This window comes from Triticum aestivum, chromosome 7D (assembly GCF_018294505.1).
Source record: "Triticum aestivum cultivar Chinese Spring chromosome 7D, IWGSC CS RefSeq v2.1, whole genome shotgun sequence".
In the NCBI taxonomy this organism is placed as follows: Eukaryota; Viridiplantae; Streptophyta; class Magnoliopsida; order Poales; family Poaceae; genus Triticum; species Triticum aestivum.
The window spans coordinates 536,519,923-536,539,679 of NC_057814.1; the positions used below are offsets into that span (position 1 = coordinate 536,519,923).

At 47.4% G+C, this 19,757-nt stretch overlaps 1 pseudogene; it reads left to right on the forward strand.

Moving 5' to 3' along the window:
* Positions 1 to 2,605: 2,605 nt before the first annotated feature.
* Positions 2,606 to 9,054, forward strand: LOC123171252 (uncharacterized; annotated as a pseudogene).
* Positions 9,055 to 19,757: the final 10,703 nt, after the last annotated feature.

The window sequence follows — 19,757 nt, forward strand, 5'->3', positions numbered from 1 at the left end:
GCATGTTTCTTTATCCTAACAGGAAAATGTAGTTTCTCAATATAAGTAGTAGGCACAACTGGATCAACACTATAAATGATAGTTTCATCTTTAACTATAATGGGCTCCTCAATCTTTTCTTTAACAAGGGGATGATATTTAAACCACTTCTCCTTAGGGAGATTAACATGAGTAGCAAATGATTCATAAAAGAAGGCTACTATCTCAGTGCTAAACTTCTGAAAAGCATCGGTATCCATAAAATTTTTAACACAATCAAACTCAAGTATTATACCTGACTGATTACCTTTGTCGAGTTCTCAATCTTCAGAGTTGTATTTAATTCTTTCCATAAGATCCCATCTGAATTCAATAGTTTTCTTCATAAAGGAACCAGTTGAAGAAGAATCGAGCATGGTTTGATCATCACGAGAAAGTCGAGCATAAATCTTCTGCAAGATAATTTCTTTTGAGAGCTCATGATTGGGGCATGTGTATATCATATACTTAAGCATCCCCCAAGCTTGAACGATGCTTTCTCCTTCACGAGGCCAAAAATTATATATATAATTCTGATCACGATGAACCAGATGCATAGGATAGAACTTTTGATGAAATTCCAATTTCAACCGGTTCCAATCCCAAGTTCCACTATCATCACATAGCCTATACCATGTCAATGCCTTTCCCTTCAAAGATAAAGATAAAACCTTCTTCTTAAATTTATCTTCAGGCAAACATGCAAACTTTAATAATCCACAAACTTCATCCACATAGATTATGTGCATATCAGGATGTAGTGTTCCATCTCCTGAATATGGATTAGCTAGCAGTTTCTCTATCATACCCGAAGGAATCTCATAATAAATATTTTTAGTAGGTGCAGTAGGTTGAGGAGCAACTCTTTGTGCTTCCGGTCGAGGTGAAGATACCCCGAACAAACCCCTCAAAGGATTGTTTTTCATAGTAACAAGTGAAACTAAATTTCAGCATGTAATATAAATGTTTTCATACCAAATTCCACTTACCAAAAGGCGCTTCACTCTCCGACAACGGCGCCAGAAAAGAGCATGGATGACCCACAAGTATAGGTGATAAGTAAGAGTGTCGAACCCAACGAGGAGCAGAAGGAACTGACAAGCAGTTTTCATCAAGGTATTTTCTGCAAGCACTGAAATTGTTGCTAACAGATATTTTGATAGCAAGGTAATCTGTAACAAGTGACAAGTAGCAATAGTAACTAAAGTGCAACGAGGTGGCCCAATCCTTTTTGTAGCAAATGACAGGCCGAAACGGTCTCTTATAATAAGCAAAGCGCTCTTGAGGACACACGAGAATTTCATCTAGACACTTTCATCACGTTTGTTTGATTCGCGTTCGCTACTTTGATAATTTAATATGTGGGTGGATCGGTGCTTGGGTGCTATTCTTACTGAACAAGCCTCCCACTTATGATTAACTCATCTCGCAAGTATCCGCAACTACGAAAGAAGAATTAAGATAAATCTAACCATAGTATTAAACATATGGATCTAAATCAGCCCTTTACGGAATAGCCCCAAAACTAGGGCTTAAGCTTCTGTCACTCTAGCAACCCATCATCAAATTACTACTTCACAATGCATTTCCTTAGGCCCAAAGATGGTGAAGTGTCATGTAGTCGACGTTCACATGACACCACTAAGAGAATCAACAACATACATATCATCAAAATATCGAAAGAATACCAAATTCACATGATTACTTATGACAAGACTTCTCCCATGTCCTCAAGAACAAAGGTAACTACTAACACATCATATTCATGTCAAAGATCGGAGGGGTATTGAATAACATAATGGATCTGAACATATAATCTTCCACCAAATAAACCAACTAGCATCAACTACAAGATGTAATCAACACTACCAGCAACCCACGGGTACCAATCTGAGGTTTTGATACAAAGATTGGACACAAGAGATGAAAGATTTGAGATGAGATGGTGATGTTGAAGATTAGTCCTCCCATGATGAGAGGGTTGTTGGTGATGACGATAGCTTCAATTTCTCCCTCCCGGAAGGAAGTATCCCCGGCGGAATCGCTCCGTCGGAGAGCAAAGTGCTCCCGCCAAAGATCCGCCTCGAGACGGCGATGCTCCGTCCCGAAAGTATTCTCCTTATCTTTTTTTCTAGGGCATATGGGCTTATATACCAGAAGATGGACACCGGAGGCTGACCAGGGGCCCCACAAGCCACCAGGGCACGCCCTGGTGCCTCGTGGGCACCTGGGTGGCCCCCTCTGGTACTTCTTTTCTCCAATATTTTTTATTTATTCCAAAATAAATCCCTGTGAAATTTTAGCTCATTTGGAGATGTGCAAAATAGGTATCGCTAACATAGCCTTTTCAGGTCCAGAATTCCACCTGCCGACAATCTCCCTATTATGTAAATCTTGCATATTAAGAGAGAATAAGTATTATAATTGCTCCACAAAATGTTATATTGATTAAAAACACTATAAATAACAGTAGGAAAACATGATGCAAAAGGGACGTATCAAGTGATGGAATTGGATTTCGCAGAAATAAAGGAGGCCTCAGAGGGATAGATGTATAAGAAATCCCACATCTCGAATGAGATGCGGGATGAAGATGACGCGCTCACCGTCGTGGGGCTCTGGCACCCTGAAGGAGGAGCAGTACGATGACTCTTCGATGAGTGGGAGCGGCACCGAGCAACCGGAAGATATGCGACGCTTAGAGATCAGTGATGTCTCCTATGGAGGGGAGCCATTAGCCCCTCTTGCTTGCTGCCTTCTTCGTGTCACTAGCAGCCCCTGACTTCCTATAGTGGCCTTCGGTTTTTCCCTTAGAGGCCTTCGCCGTCGCGACACGAGTTCAGTTTCCAACCACCGCTCGAAAATGGAAAAGGGCATCAGAAACTTTTTTGGACTCTATTCTTCAGGCGTTGGAGCTTGGAGGTGATGGGAGCAAGAAGGGAGGCATGAAGATTGATTCACCTCACCGTGTGCCTTTTATGGGCTAGTAAAAACATCAAAGGGGCATACTGAGTGGCAGTAATTTCGCGGGTTCCCTATGCGATATGTGTTACATGCGTGCGCGAATCGAGAGGTTTGCTGATAACACTGTTGTAAATCCGAGCACGGTCTCTTTATTGATTACACGTGCCAATGGATGTGGCCTCGAGCTATGCTAAAATTCTATAATGAAATCTGAAAGGACCGCTCGGTTTTACAGTACATAGTGGTGGTTCGGGTTTGGTCAAAGTTGTTAGAACACGACCGAATTGACGCCCTTATCCCGGCACGGGAAGACCTAGCCGCTAAGGTAATTCTACACTGAAAGGGTTTTCGGATCGTACGAAAGAAAAAAGCCTCTTTGGAAACTCGATTGAGGCTCCTCGGATGACCGAGGTATGTTATTCCTCGGGCAAGATGTTGATCGCTTTGGAAGTAAGCACGTGAGGAAGTTGTTGAACCAGTTTGCAAGGTTGAAGACCAAAGATAGAGGGCAGTCATCCGAGGATAGTCCTTGGCTTGAAGACCGGTTCAAGGGCTACTGATGGTGTCATGGATAAGGGGGTGCTAACCACATTGTATCTAGTGGGTTCGACCAAGGACCCCCCCCCCCCCACCAAAATGATGAGCCAGTGGGCCACATTCATCAGGCCCCATGAAGGAATTCGGAAGGAATCTTTTGAAGACCCGACGCATACTCCAAGGCCACGAAGGCAAACTTAGAGATGTTTACCTTTAAATGTAACCGACCTGTGTGTAACCCTAGGTATCCACGCGTGTCTATAAGCCGATGGGTGTCGACCGTAGCGCCAACTCCATCGATCACATATGATCTCACTGTAGATCAACCTGTACTCTGTACCCCATTCATCAATACAGCTAAAGCAAGACCCGGGGTCTTACCTCTTTAAAAAGGGTTAAACCTGGGTAAACATCATGTCCCCTTGTGTCATGTTACCATCTGGAAAAGACTATCAGCTCGGGCCCCCCTACCCGACGTATTTTTAAACCCATGGATATATTTTAAAATTTGTGATTGTTTAAAAATCATAAGTAAACAATAGACGTTTCTTTACCTAATATTAAAGGACAGATTGTTTCTCCACCTTTTTTGGTCCATAAGATGTTTTTAGTACGTTTTACGTTTTTTTTGGTCCGTCACCGTTTTACATTAAAAAAATTAAAAATTGCCTTATATCGGACTCGAATCCCGTCCATTTAGTTTTAGCCACACTACACCAACCAGTCCACCTAGCAGGACCCGGGGTCTTACCTGTACTCTGTACCCCATTCATCAATACAGCTAAAGCAAGACCCGGGGTCTTACCTCTTTAAAAAGGGTTAAACCTGGGTAAACATCATGTCCCCTTGTGTCATGTTACCATCTGGAAAAGACTATCAGCTCGGGCCCCCCTACCCGACGTATTTTTAAACCCATGGATATATTTTAAAATTTGTGATTGTTTAAAAATCATAAGTAAACAATAGACGTTTCTTTACCTAATATTAAAGGACAGATTGTTTCTCCACCTTTTTTGGTCCATAAGATGTTTTTAGTACGTTTTACGTTTTTTTTGGTCCGTCACCGTTTTACATTAAAAAAATTAAAAATTGCCTTATATCGGACTCGAATCCCGTCCATTTAGTTTTAGCCACACTACACCAACCAGTCCACCTAGCAGGCATACTGCTTTAAAAAAGATAGGAATACTTTTATTTATATGCTTTCGTACCGCGCGCCCTATTGGGCCAGCCCATTAGCGGGGAGCCGCTGTTTTCTTATTTCATTTTGGTTCTTTTTTCCTTATTTAAAATAATTTGAGATTTCAGAAAATTTTCAAAAGGAAATGTGAATTTTGAAAAAAGTTTCAGAAAAACATGCGCCCTGTTGGGCTGGCCCATGAGCGGGGAGGGACGACACCAGTTATCTTAGTTTGTTTTTCCTTTTTATTTTTTTATTCTTGAAAATAATTTTGGATTTCAGAAAAGTTTCAAATTTCAAAAGAAAATGTAAACTTTTAAAAATGTTTCAGAAGTAGTAAAATGTTCATGAATTTGAACAAAGATTTCACGAATTCAAAACATGTTCATGAATTTTCAATACAATGTTCGCAAAAACAGAAAATAATTATGAATTACGAAAATAAAAGTTCATCAATTAAAAAAATGTTCGCTGATTGAAAATCTTCATAGATAGTAATTATTATATACTAATTATTATATATCAATATTAAAGGAAGGAATGATTCTTCCCTCCAATTTTAGTTTCATCCATCATCTATCTCCCGATGGACCACACAACATTTCTGTTTCTCCGACACGTGGGCCGAGCTAGGCTGCTCCACACTTTTTTTCTTTCTTTGATTCAGTTGTGGATCAACGAAAAATAATATGTTTTTGTTTCGCCCCTACATGGGCTGAGATGGCCCTATTCCAAAACATCTTTTTCTTTCTTTTCAATTGATCGTGGCATGGAGGTGAGAATGGAACCACGAAGCCGCAAACTGAACTATAATCATTTTGCAAAGACGGCATGATTGAAAGCATCATTCTTTTCTATTTTGGGAAAAATTGTTGTGGATTATAAATTAAATAATGGTTTATATTTTAGCCTAGGCTAGGGAATTTAATTAAATTTTCTCCCGTTGCAACGCACGGGCATTTTTGCTAGTCTTCTAAAAAAACAAAGATCGAGTGATGAGAAGAAATAAAATCGAGCGAACACGAAGTGATATTTGGGCCGGGAGGAGACGCGCGCCTCAAGAAGGGCCTGGCTCGTGTCTCGGTTCTTTTATATTCTCCTCAATCTCAATCTGAGACCTCTCAACAAAAAAAATAAATCTCAATCTGAGAGGATTATCCCCAATCGAAACCCTAGTCGTCTTCCTCCGGCAGCCGCTCTCATGGCGTCCAAGGCGCTTCTTCCTCGGGAGTGCCTCCCCCGGCGCAGTCCCGGCGGCGGCGCGGAGCCGATTACGGTCTACGTCCGTGTGGACGAGGAGGGGAACTATCACCCGAGGTATTTCTCCGCCAAAATTGGGCGAGTGTTCCGAGATCTCCAGGATCTTGAGCAAGCAGTCCGTACATTCTACACCAGCATCTACATCGCCCGCCGCCTCCTAAAGAGGCCCCTGGATCCGCCGCCCTCTCCGACGTGTGTACCTCTCCCTCTCCCTCTCGAATCTTATCTTCTACTTATTCCAGTTTATTACTACTGTATTTCATTTCACTGATCGATCAATGGAAATTCCAATTTATTTTGATTGCTTTTCCAGCGACGACATATTCCAGTTCGAGTTCGTGGTGGAACCTGCAGCAGATGTGTCATCCCTCAAGGCTAGTACAGCATTGGAGGAGAAATCGTCCGGTTCCGACAAGGTTCCTGATGAGAAGCCTGCAGAGGTGTCTTCCCTCAAGGACTCGCTCAAGGCTACAACATTGGAGGAGAAATCGTCTTCCTCTTCTTCCTCTGGGCAGCAGCCGGATCAGGACACTGTTATGGCCTCACCACCATCAGGGAACTGCCTTGCCTCACCTTCTGGGCCAGGCATTTGGCAACGAGAACGACAGGACTGGGGTTTCGGATATTACATCAGGGTTGATCTTAAGGGATCTTTCCACACATATCCGAAAGCAGGCGGGCCGTTTCAGAGCTTAGAGGAAGTCGATAAGGCTATGGATCGCTATTTTCATGAACATCGGAATCCAAATCTGTAAATCTCCTCAACTCAATTCCGGATGAATGTTCACCGCTCTTACTATAGTGCATATCTGCTATTGACTCATTATGTCGAAATTAATAACAAATGAATTTTCAAGCTGGATTCCTCTGATAGCCTTACAATTTGACTGTAGGAAACACAACTAGTATACAATGATGATTTGTAGTATATCCCTGTTTCGATGGCACCAAAAGTTAGTAGTATACCTTTGTAAATTTATTTGCGAGACAGTTGTTTAAATAGTGTATGTATGTATGTATGTATGTGTGTATGTGTGTATGTGTGTATGTATGTGTGTATGTATGTGTGTGTGTGTGTCTCTGTGTGTGTGTGCGCGCGCGCGCGTATGTATGTATGTATGTACGCATGTACGCACGCATGCATGCATGCATGCATGTATGTATGTATCATAGAAATAGCTGAAACTAATATAGTATCACACAACTCTATTTCCGTCAATTAATGGTGATAGCCGGAAAGTTCAGCTCTGTTAGTTAACTAGGCCAAACAGTTTGCAACCTTGAAATAAAAAAAGGGATAGTTTTTTCTCTAAGAGTAACGCTCCGAGAACTTATAGACATGTGAACAATCCTGGTTTTTTTTTTCAGGTCTTGTTCTTGTTGCTCACAAGTCTGCAACCTTCTGTCCAAACTAGTGCATCGTAGTCCTACTGATAACATTAACTTTTGTACAGTATAACTTACTATTGTCCACTTCTGAGAAAGTACAAGCTACTAACCATATACAATGCTCCGATCTGAATTAGGCTAATGAATAAAGGTGGGGTTCCGTCACGAGAGATTTCTATAGAAAAAGCTCGTTATTGGCCTGATGGCAGAAGGAAGAAGCTTTCCAGATCCTATATCATCCAGCAATTCCATAATCGAATGCGCTGATTACTTCAAGCTTTGGTGGAGAAGCATAATGAGGATCACAGCCTTTCGGGGGTTTGCTCTCTCTCCTTCTCTCTCTCTCATTGTTTTATCCATGCAATAGTTGTTGATCAGACCCATGCTTCTTACGATAGGATCTTGCATATGAACTCAAAGATGTTTTGCACGGCAAAACAATTTGTGAGGGGCGTACTACATGCTACTATCATCTCAATTTCACGGTGACTAAAGGAGCTGGTGATTCTAACTCTGGCATTGAAAACCTTTTCTTTGCGGAAGTCAAATGTGTGCTACAAGGAAAAGAAGAGGAATTGTCGGTCACCTGTTTCTGTCCGGTTGAATCTACTGATGATGGTACATTCTACCCTTTTCTTAGATTTGGAGTATTGTTGAAATGCATTTTGTGGTTGGCACCAACTTGAGATTATCTGTTACATATAGCCATAAATGTGTTTCTGACCACAGCACTTGATCTTTAGTTTCGTGAGTTGTTAGTTTGCCCCTTGCTTAGATCCGTTAGCTTTAGATTTGTGAACATTTTCAAACTGGTTCATGCATGGCCATGACTGATGTGTACAAAGAAAATCTTTTACTTTCAGTACTTAAAATAGTCAGCAATTATGATGTAATATTGGTGCCTGGTTGGTTACCTTGCAGTTAACTCTTTTCTTGTGTTTTTTTTTAATATAAAGGATACTGCTATGGTTGTACCATGGATAGGGATGTCAATATGAAGCACCCCATCAGTGCCAGTGCATACCTTGCCGGTCAGGTGAAGGTGGGTTCACACATTGGATACTATTCTTATGAAGGCTGGGGCAGCGACTCAGATGACGAAAATGTATGAACGATATTATGTTTAATTTTTTTGCTGAGCCTTGTACCATTCTTGTTTCTTTGCTGTTAACTGTACATGTGTTTCACCCCCTTTTGCAGATGGAAGCTAGGAAAGAAAAGGTAAGATATATTTGGACGGTAATGCCATTTCTTTGGCACTGTGACGTTTATTAGTACAGCTAACACAATGTTGCTGGTTATTTGGTTGGTTGTAAATCGTTTCTCGTGTATTTATTTCTTATAGGACGTTGCTGATAAAACGTGTATGAAGATGTTCACGCAGCCTCCGACTATGAGGGCTTTTGACGCCGCCGACGACTAAGAGGCAGAGGGGCAGGCAAGCCAACATGGAAGGGGGCAGGTGGCCGGGTCCAACAAGTTCAAGACCCAAGCAGTTTTGCTGGCTCTTTACTTCTGTTGGCTTAGTCGATGGGTTGACTATCTTGTAAGCTTGGTTGTAGTGATGTTGGCATGTTGCGCCTGCTTATACTGTAAATAAACTGAGGTTTGTTTCTGGAGCATCAGGGCTCAGGATTGATGCTTGATTTTACACTTTGTGCATGTACGAATCAAGGTGAAATTGTTTGTTACTTGTTTTCATCTTATTTTACCTGTGCCATCCTCCACTTAGTCTCATGATCATCTTCCGAGACACGTAATTGAAATTAGACAATTACTCTTAATGTAAAGCCTTTGGGAAGGAAGCATGGGGTTGGAGAATTTTAACAGAGCAGTATATATATAGTTTGTTCATGGATTCTATGTTAACTTTGTGCAATACATCTACATGACTAAAGAATCATATATTATTGTTAACTTTGCATACTTCTACATGACTAAAGAATTTTCCACTCCTAGATTTTACACTTTGTGCATGTATGAATTAATGTGACACTGTTTGTTCCTTGTTTTCATCTTATTTGACCTGTGTCATCCTCCGCTGACACGTAATTGAAATTAGACAATTACTCTTATTGCCAAGCCTTTGAGAAGGAAGCAAGGTCTCTGGATAATTTAACAGAACAGTATATACTTTATTCATGGATTCTCTGTTAAGCGTGCAATACTTCTATACATGACTAAAGAATCATAGGTTATTGTTGACTTTGCAATACTTCTACATGACTATAGAATCATACTCCCTCCGTCTCAAAATAAGTGTTGTTGATTTAGTACAACTTTTATACATTTAAAATTATACAAAATCAAGGACACTTATTTTTAGACGAAGGGAGTAGATTATATTATGGTTGACTTTGCACTACACTCTAGAGGACTAAAGAATTTTCCACTCCTAAGCGCGCTTAGTCATAGCGATGCCCGTGCATTTCTACCATGTGTTGTGGCTTTGACCAATGCTCGCCGGCACAACACATCAGGGGCGTGTTTAGTTGCCTGCATTAGGTCCAACCATCCCCGCACGGAAAGAATCCGGCCTTTTTGGTTGCCCACATACACTATTGGGCCTGCATCGCACGAACTTTAAAGGACCTGTGGCCCTGTCTCGCTGGGAACGCTCAGATTGACAGTTTCTCCATAGCCAGGCCCACTCGATGCACGTGGGCATTGTTAAGAAAAGTACTCGGCATTGGAAAGCATCACGTTCTGGCCACACACAAAAGAAGTCGGTGGAAGGTATGGAATTTCTCGGCTGAAGGTCAGAAAGAAAGCAATCGCCAGTGCTCTCGGTTCCAGCAACGAGTCTTTTCTCTGAGAATTAAGGAAAACAAACTAACCTTGTCTGTCTATGCCCGGAAACAACTCCTAGCTCAATTTAGGATCAAATGTAGGAACCTCATGGGTAAGGATAAGGTAATGGAATTGATAGAGAAATTCATAGACCTAGGTAGGATAGGAAAATTGATAAAGGGAATAGAGATGATGATAGAGATCATACTGAGAAAGAGGATAATTCCGTACGGGTACAACTCTTATTTGAACGACACGCGTGGAGCCACGCTCGAGAAGCCGCGTTGCTTCCCGAAGAGCCGGCAGTTATTACCCTCACCGCCCCCTTAGCACTTCCTATCCCCTCTCCCCACTCTCACCGACGGCGGCGCGGCGACGGCGTGCAGCAGATCAGAGAAGAGCAAGGCGACCACCAGCCCCTTCACCGGCTTCCGCATCATCACCTTCGGCACGACAATGACGGTAAGCACTTTTTTCACCTCCTACCTACTCATTCACATTCGATCCGCGTTTAGGTTCGATCTACATTAGGGGAATGGGGAATCAGGATAAATAGCCATAGGAGTGATCATAACATCGTCATGAGTTCGTAGTACTGATGGATTTGAGGTTACCGATCGAGATTGAGTACAAGGGTAAGGTGGATTGGGGGTAAATCTTACACAATAGTTCTAGATCTTAGCCTCAGCTACCCTGGAGGCGTTTGAAGCCGCGGTTACCCTTGCCCTTGTTCTTCTCCTCGAGCTGCACCACCGTCTTTTATTCCTCGTCGTAGTCCAGATCGATTGGCATGCTTCGGTGTCCTGGCTCCGGCGCCCTTACAACCATGGCCACCGCAACTTCTTCTCCCACCTCCATCGCCACCGCTTCTTGTTCCTCCTCCACCGCCACCACAATTCCTGTCGTGAAGTACGATGCGGCACGATGGTCATGAGGGCGCATGTACTCTCTGTACTTGGTCCACCTTGACCTCTGTCGTGCGTCGCTAGAGTCGGCTTGATTCATGGCCCAGCGTAGGATGTCGACCGACATAGTGTCCTTTGTTGGGTCAGGAATCAGCATCTTCAACTTCTCCGGCATCGCCTTCTTCCGCACCGCGTCCGACTCTTGGTGTGGTCACTGAGCGAGCACCCGAGGAAGAAAGCCCTCCATCCAATGCCCCAAGGGAAGGGGTTGGAGTTGCTGCCGGAGTTCATGGCGGTAGATAAGAGGGAGAGTGAGAGACACAGAGATGACCGAGTGTGATGATAGGTAAGTAGTGACCGTGAGGATGGGTAAGGTTTTAATGGCGATCAACCTTGGAACTTTGTGCTCTTCATAATGCGCGCTCTTCGTAATGTAGGTACTCTGGATCTCCTATACTTGCGCCCGGCGACCCAAGGCCGACCGGACATGAGGAAATTGTGGACTCCGACGATTAGATCACGAAAGGACGAACAAACCCTAGAAAATCCTAGGGAAAAAATATATACTCCCTCCGTTCCTAAATATAAGTTTTCAAATGGACTACAACATACAGATGTATGTAGACATATTTTAGAGTGTAGATTCACTCATTTTGCTCCGTATGTAGTCACTTGTTAGAATGTCTAGAAATGCTTATATTTGGAACAGAGAGAGTATTTTCCAATAAAAAAACTTGCTACTATGCCTCTAATTTCCAACTCTTCTCTTAGCCTTGGTGGCAAACCCTACCCAAAACCCTAGATCGGCCAATTTCCCTCGATCTGACCCGTCGGATCAGAGATCCAACGGCTCAGAGAGGTTCAGCCCCCCACCTCTCTGTCCGGACACGTCCGGACTCCAGAGCCCCCAGCGCCCGAACCCATTCCCGCAGCGCCACAGCCACTTGCCCTCGCGCATCCGGCCCTCGTCGACTTCCTCCTTGCGCGGTGCCCCCCCTGCCGTTCTTCGTCGCCGGCGACCGCCAGTTCCCCGCGCCGCATTGCTCCTCCCCTTCCCCATGCTGGTTCTCCCCGCGCCCGAGCCTCTTCGACCTCCTCCTTTCGCTGTGCCCCGCCGCCGTTTTTCGTCGCCGGCGACGGCCAGCTCCCCGCGCCGCCTTGCTACGCCCCTTCCCCTTGCTGGATCTCCCCGCGCCCGAGCCTCCTCGACGTCCTCCTTGCGCCGTGCCCCGCCGACGTTCTTCGTCACCTGCGACCGTGAGCTCCCCGCGCCGCCTTGCTCCTCTCCTTCCCCTTGCTGGATCTCCCCGCGCCCGAGGCTCCTCGACCTCGTCCTTGCTCGGTCGCGCGTGCTCGCTTTCTAGCGATTTTTTGTGTGTGTTGGAAAACCCTACCTCCTTGCCCGGCACGTTGGGATCGAGCCGCTTCCACAAAATCCAGCAAGCAGGTCGTTAAACTAGATCGGGCAGGTCACACATCATCGGATCGTGCTGACGAAGCATCTGCTTGACGGATCATATTGAGATCGTGCGACGCAGATCGCGTTGAGGGGGCATGGCGCCGGCATTGAGGTTTAACCAGCAGAGATGGAATCTGGAACGCCTCCCAAATGGCGAGCTAGAGTTTTCTTTGAGAAGGAATCTTTTTCGAGGGCGCCATATTATGCCTCTGGTTGTCAGAGATCAGAAGGGTGACGAGAGCTGTCTGTTTCAGGCATTTTGCTCCTCTGGTGAGACCGATGCCTATAGACAATTTGCTATTGATCAAGTACCTACCAAGTAACAACATTCAGTTCAATGCCTATAAGTATGTTGACCAATACGAGGCCGATCTTGGTATGTCACTCGCAGAGGAGAGGCAGATGCTTGCTGAGTCTCAGATACCGATGATTGAGGACAGAGAAACGAGGGCAGTAAGGATCTTTAGGGAACAGGGAGTGCCCGCTACGTCCGATCACTGGCAAGGCGAGTAGCTAATCAAACTCGAGGACTACCAGAAGCTGTGCAAGGTGAAATTTGAGACTGTTGCGGAGCACATACTCCACGGTAGGTGTGTGGTAGGCTCAATGCCGGCAAACAGCCGTTTGGGGAGACATGGAGCTGATGAAATATATGATTTTAGTCATGAAGAAGGCGATGCGCTGGGAACGCATATGGTGATGTTCGTTGGCTTTGGCATTCAGGCTGACTTTAGCACCGGTCGGCCTTACCTCGAGTTTCTAGATGCAGATCCTCTCATCGCGAACGGGGGATTCGGCAAAGTCTTTTTTGACACATCAGTCTACCGTCACTGGATGCACGTACTGACCGTCATGAAGATGCCACCACCTCCTCAGATGCCACCTGCTCCTGCCGCCAACTTGGGTGAGGGCGTCGAGGAGCTGGAGGGGGACGCAATGCTGCCAGTTCTCTTCGAGGCAATGGATGAGTTCTCGGACGACATCGTTGACGAGCTGGACGAAGAAGCATCCATGGCAGCTATGTATGACGCCACTGCCGCCAACTTGGGTGAGGACGTCGAGGAGCTGGAGGGGGACGCAATGCTGCCAGTTCTCTTCGAGGCAATGAATGAGTTCTCGGACGACATCGTTGACGAGCTGGACGAAGAAGCATCCATGGCAGCTATGTATGACGCCACTGCCGCCAACTTGGGTGAGGACGTCGAGGAGCTGGAGGGGGACGCAATGCTGCCAGTTCTCTTCGAGGCAATGGATGAGTTCTCGGACGACGTCGTTGACGAGCTGGACGAAGAAGCAGCTATGTATGACGCCACAGATGAGGCCTAGGACGACTGACACTCAAATGAGTCCCGGGCCTTCACCCTCCTTTGCGTGGTACTGGATGATCACCTGTCGGCATTGCTCCTGTAAAACTCTCCTGTGTTTTTGCCCTTGATGTGTGGCCTGCCTGTACTCCTGTAACCAGTGGCGAAACCACGCTTAACCTGTGTAGTCGCTTGACTACACAGGATTCTGGCACAACAATGTGTGTAAAGATGGTAAACATAGAAACCAATGGGAAATATGCTGTTCATCAGTGATACATATTTGGCGCCTTGGCTCTTTAGCAGCACCAGTTGGAGGCAATAAATCCGTAACACCAATCATCAGGCCGATAACATCTACCAATTTGTACATATAATGTAAAATGAGTTGAGAGCTGCAAGAATGTCTAAAATTTATTTAGAAGGCAGCCAAAAATTAGCCTGGCATCAACATCTACCAAGTTGAAAAAACCACTCATGTTAAAAAAAAACTCGCGAAGCCACCATGATTCTACAAAATATAATGGAAAAGATTCCTCATAACTTACAAAACAATGCAAGTATGACCAAATCCCTTATACTCGTCAACCTTTTGCGCCACTCACCAAGAACTACGATGACAGATTGGAGAAAAGAGGGGTACAGAGCAGCTAAGTTTAGCTAGGTTGCAGTGGGCTGTAACTCAAAGCCCGAACCGTGCAGACCGCGAACTAAGCATTGTATTCAAAATTAATTACTGCTTCATTCTGGAGATGAATTAGGATTTATTCACAGTGGACTCGATGATTCAGAAAAATAGCTAATTTGGTGTAAGATGGACAAATATAACTCTAGGAGAAATACCTAAAAAAATGGTTAAAAAAGATGAGGTAATCAACAAATCACAAATAATAATTAGAGGGCAGATAGTAAATAGAGCACCTTTTTAGTTGCAGGTGTTACCGTAAGAATTAAGATAGTGGAGTGGCAAAGGTCCTGCTGCTGCACAGATCTATAAAAAAAACACTTCCGCTTCGGTAGACCCCTCAAACACAAGGACGGCCGAGATTGCCCAATACCTCTTCATAACAGAGGGCAGGATGGACATATTTTGAATAAGCGTCCGCCCGCCCGCCCGCAAAAAAAGAAACAGCCGGAGCTATACGTATATGAATACAGCCCGCCCGTCCGCGAGGGAAAGAAAATTAAACCGTCCGTCCGCACGCGCCTGGTGACGTGGCAGGCATGCAGACGTACCCGCGCGGCCCGCCCGCGATCAACGCGGCAGCCCCGCAGTCAACGCGTAGGACTGCCGCGCGTCGTCATCCGCGCCGCGCCGCACCCGTCGCGGCCCCACCCCCCACGTCCCCCGCCCCCGCCAGTCCGCACCCGTCGCGGCCCCTCCCGTCCACCAATCACGCCGCCCGAGGCGCGCATGCACGCAGGCGGTTTCACGCGCGTGCCGCCTGCCGCTGTCGGCTCCTCGCCTGCCGCGCCACCGCTGCCGCCTGCCGGACGCCACCGCTGCCGCCTCCTCGCCTGCCGCGCGACCGCTGCCGCCTGCCGCCGCGCCTACCGGACGCCACCGCTGCCGCCTGCCGCCGCTGTCGGCTCCTCGCCTGCCGCCGCGCCTGCCGGACGCCACCGCTGCCGCCTCCTCACCTGCCAGCCGACAGGCCCGCCGCCTGGCCTGCCCCCTCCGGACGTGTCGATCGTGGCGCCCGAGGGTCAAACCGCCTGCCACCTGCCCGCCTGCCGCGCGGTCATTAACACGCCGGCGTTATAGCCCCGGCGTCCCACCCGCCACCCCTCCCACCGCCCCGCCCCGCCCGCAGCCCGCCGCTATATAAGAAGCCCCTCCCGTCCGTCCGACGCCCACACCCATCCCACCGACGCCCCTCGCAACACCCGTTCCACCGACGACCACCGTCGATGGCGTTCTACCGCGGCAGCAGCAGCACCGGCGGCGGCGACGATGACGACGACATCCCCGGTGCATGGCCGACGAGCATCGGAGTGCCGGAGACGGAGGAGCTCCATCGCTACTGCCTCCCTGTGCCGCCGGGCTGTCGTCTTCCACGCAACTGGAAGATCGACGCGGACGGCTTCGCGACGCCGGGTCCCTGCGCGACGGAGGAGGAGCTCCGCAACCAGAGCGGCGGCCGGCACAACATCGAAGGCCGCAAGCACTTTTGGCGCGGGAAAGACTATTGGGAGGTCATGGCCGCCTTCCGCCTTGCGGCGGTCGGCGTGACCCCCGACCTGACGGGCCGCAGCGGCCGTCTTCGCGCACCGCCTCCACCGCACGATCGCCGTAGACGTGGCGGCGGCCACGGTGCACACCCGGCAGCGGCGCCCGCGCCGGCCGCCCCTCCCTCGCCGCCGGAGATCAAGTTGCCGCCGGAGCAGGTCATCCTCCGCGAGGACGGCGATCCGGATGACACCCCGGGGTACCACGTGGCCGTACGGGCGTCAGAGGCTTCGGCGGCGGCGGCGGCGGCGATGGAGGCCGCCGAGATTGCGGCCGCAATCGACGCGGCCGAGGCGATGGCGGCGCAGCAGGCGGCGATGGCGCTGCCGGAGTGGCAGCAGGTGCCGCCGGAGTGGCAGTAGGTGCCGCCGGAGTGGCAGCAGGCGCCGGCGGAGGAGGCGGAAGAGGATTCCGACGACGTCCCGGTGGACTGGGACGACGTCGCGAACCGGTCCAGGAGCGACGATGACGGCGGCGACGGCCCGGCCGTGATTGATCTCGTCGATAGCGACAACGAGTAGTTTTTTAGTGTGTTGTTTAGTTAATTTGGTTATGTCGTTCTAAGCCTAAGTACTAGACTTTATGTATGAACTTATCATCATCGAGTTCGCTCGACTATGTAAAATATCTTATCTGTGTTGAATGAAATTTGTTTTGTCCATTTCATTCGAGAGTATTGATTTATTGATGCATTTGTACACGAATATATGCTAAAGCATAAGAAATTAGTAATGATGCTCAATGTAAAGGTACGTGATTGCATGCATGTAACGATACGAAATTTTGCGAGTGCGTGTGTATCCTGAATGTAGTCTTGCACGCATGATATGAACGAAATAAGACACGAAACACACGTCGCGCCACGTCCGGATAGCGGTTTAGGGTACTTTCGCCTAGAAAACCCTAGAAAATGCATCGGACGTCAAAAAAATACCGAAAATTGTCGTGCGTGCTGTGGATGGTGAAGCCAACGTGTGGAAAAAGTTTCGGGACGTTTGACGGAGTAGAAAAGAAACCGTAGTTGGGAACCCCCTCTCCGGCAGACCGAAAAGTAGCTGGTTGCACTGGGGTTACGTGATCGCATGCATGCAAGTGCACCAAAATGAGCGACATGTGGGCACGGCCATCGTAGGCCCCCACACAAGGTTGGAACAAAAACGGACACAAAACAAACGTTGCGTCACGTCCGACCAGTGTTTTAGTGTTTTTTGACCGGGAAAATCCTAGGAAATGCATCGAGCGTCGGAGAAATATGCAAATTGGCGTGTGTGTTGTGGATGGTGATGCCAACGTGTGAAAAATGTTTCGCGGCGTTTGACGGAGTAGAAAAAAAAACGTAGTTGCGAACCCCCTCTCCGACAGACCGAAAAGTAGCTGGTTGCACTGGGGCTACGTGATCGCATGCATGCAAGTGCACCAAAGTGTGCATACATGTGGGCACGGCCAACGTAGGCCCCCACGCAAGGTTGGAACGAAAATGGACACAAAACGAACGTTGTGTCACGTCCGGCCAGTGTTTTAGTGATTTTTGGCCGGGAAAATCGTAGGAAATGCATCGAGCGTCGAAAAAATATGCAAATTGTCGTGGGTGCTGTGGATGGTGATGCCAACGTGTGGAAAAAGTTTCGTGATGTTTTACGGAGTAGAAAAAAACCCGTAGTTGCGCACCCCCTCTCCGGCAGACCGAAAAGTAGCTGGTTGCACTGGGGCTACGTGATCGCATGCATGCAAGTGCACCAAAGTGTGCGTACATGTGGGCACGGCCAACGTAGGCCCCCACGCAAGGTTAGAACGAAAACGGACACAAAACGAACGTTGCGTCACGTCCGGCCAGTGTTTTAGTGATTTTTGACCGAGAAAATCCTAGAAAATGCATCAAGCGTCGGAAAAATAAGCAAATTGTCGTGGGTGCTGTGGATGGTGATGCCAACATGTGGAAAAAGTTTCGTGATGTCTGATGGAGTAGAAAAAAAGTAGTTGGGAACCCCTCTCCGGCAGACCGAAAAGTAGCTGGTTGCACTAGGGCTACGTGATCGCATGCATGCAAGTGCACCAAAGTGTGCATACATGTGGGCACGACCAACGTAGGCCCCCTCGCAAGGTTGGAACAAAAACGGACACAAAACGAACATTGCGTCACGTCCGGCCAGTGTTTTAGTGATTTTTGACCATGAAAATCCTAGTAAATGCATCGAGCGTGGGAAAAAATATGCAAATTGTCGTGGGTGCTGTGGATGGTGATGACAACGTGTGAAAAAAGTTTCATGAGGTTTGACAGAGTAGAAAAAAAACATAGTTGCGAACCCCCTCTCCTGTAGACCGAAAAGTAGCTGGTTGCACTAGGGCTACGTGATCGCATGCATGCAAGTGCACCAAAGTGTGCGTACATGTGGGCACGGCCAACGTAGGCCCCCACGGAAGGTTGGAACGAAAATGGACACAAAATGAACGTTGCGCCATGTCCGGCCAGTGTTTTAGTGTTTTTTGATCGGGAAAATCCTAGGAAATGCATCGAGCGTCGGAAAAATATGCAAATTGGCGTGTGTGCTGTGGATAGTGATGCGAACGTGTGGAAAGAGTTTCGTGACGTTTGACGGAGTAAAAAAACCGTAGTTGGGAACCCCCTCTCCGGCAGACCGAAAAGTAGCTGGTTGCACTGGGGCTACGTGATCGCATGCATGCAAGTGCACCAAAGTGTGCATACATGTGGGCACGGCCAACGTAGGCTCCCACGCAAGGTTGGATTGAAAACGGACACAAAACGAACGTTGCGTCACGTCCGGCCAGTGTTTTCGTGATTTTTGACCGAGAAAATCCTAAGAAAAGCATCGAGCGTCGGAAAAATATGCAAATTGTCGTGGGCGCTGTGGATGGTGATGCCAACGTGTGGAAAAAGTTTCGTGACGTTTGACGGAGTAGGAAAAAACCGTAGTTGTGAACCCCCTCTCCGGCTGACCGAAAAGTAGCTGGTTGCACTGGGGCTACGAGATCGCATGCATACAAGTGGACCAAAGTGTGCGTACATGTGGGCACGGCCAACGTAGGCCCCCATGCAAGGTTGGAACGAAAACGGACAGAAAACAAACATTGCGTCACGTCCGGCTAGTGTTTTAGTGATTTTTGATCGGGAAAATCCTAGGAAATGCATCGAGCATCGAAAAAATATGCAAATTGGCGTGTGTGCTGTGGATGGTGATGCCAACGTGTGGAAATAGTTTCGTGATGTTTTACGGAGTAGAAAAAAACCGTAGTTGCGAACCCCCTCTCCGGCAGACCGAAAAGTAGCTGGTTGCACTGGGGCTACGTGATCGCATGCATGCAAGTGCACCAAAGTGTGCGTACATGTGGGCACGGCCAACGTAGGCCCCCACGCAAGGTTGGAACAAAAACGGACACAAAACGGACGTTGAGTCACGTCCGGCCAGTGTTTTAGTGATTTTTTACCGGGAAAATCCTAGGAAATGCATCGAGCGTCGGAAAAATATGCAAATTGTCGTGGGTGCTTTGGATGGTGATGCCTACGTGTGGAAAAAGTTTCGTGACGTTTGACATAGTAGAAAAAAAACGTAGTTGCGAACCCCCTCTCCGGCAGACCGAAAAGTAGCTGGTTGCACTGGGGCTACGTGATCGCATGCATGCAAGTGCACCAAAGTGTGCGTACATGTGGGCACGGCCAACGTAGGCCCCCACGCAAGGTTGGAATGAAAACGGACACAAAACG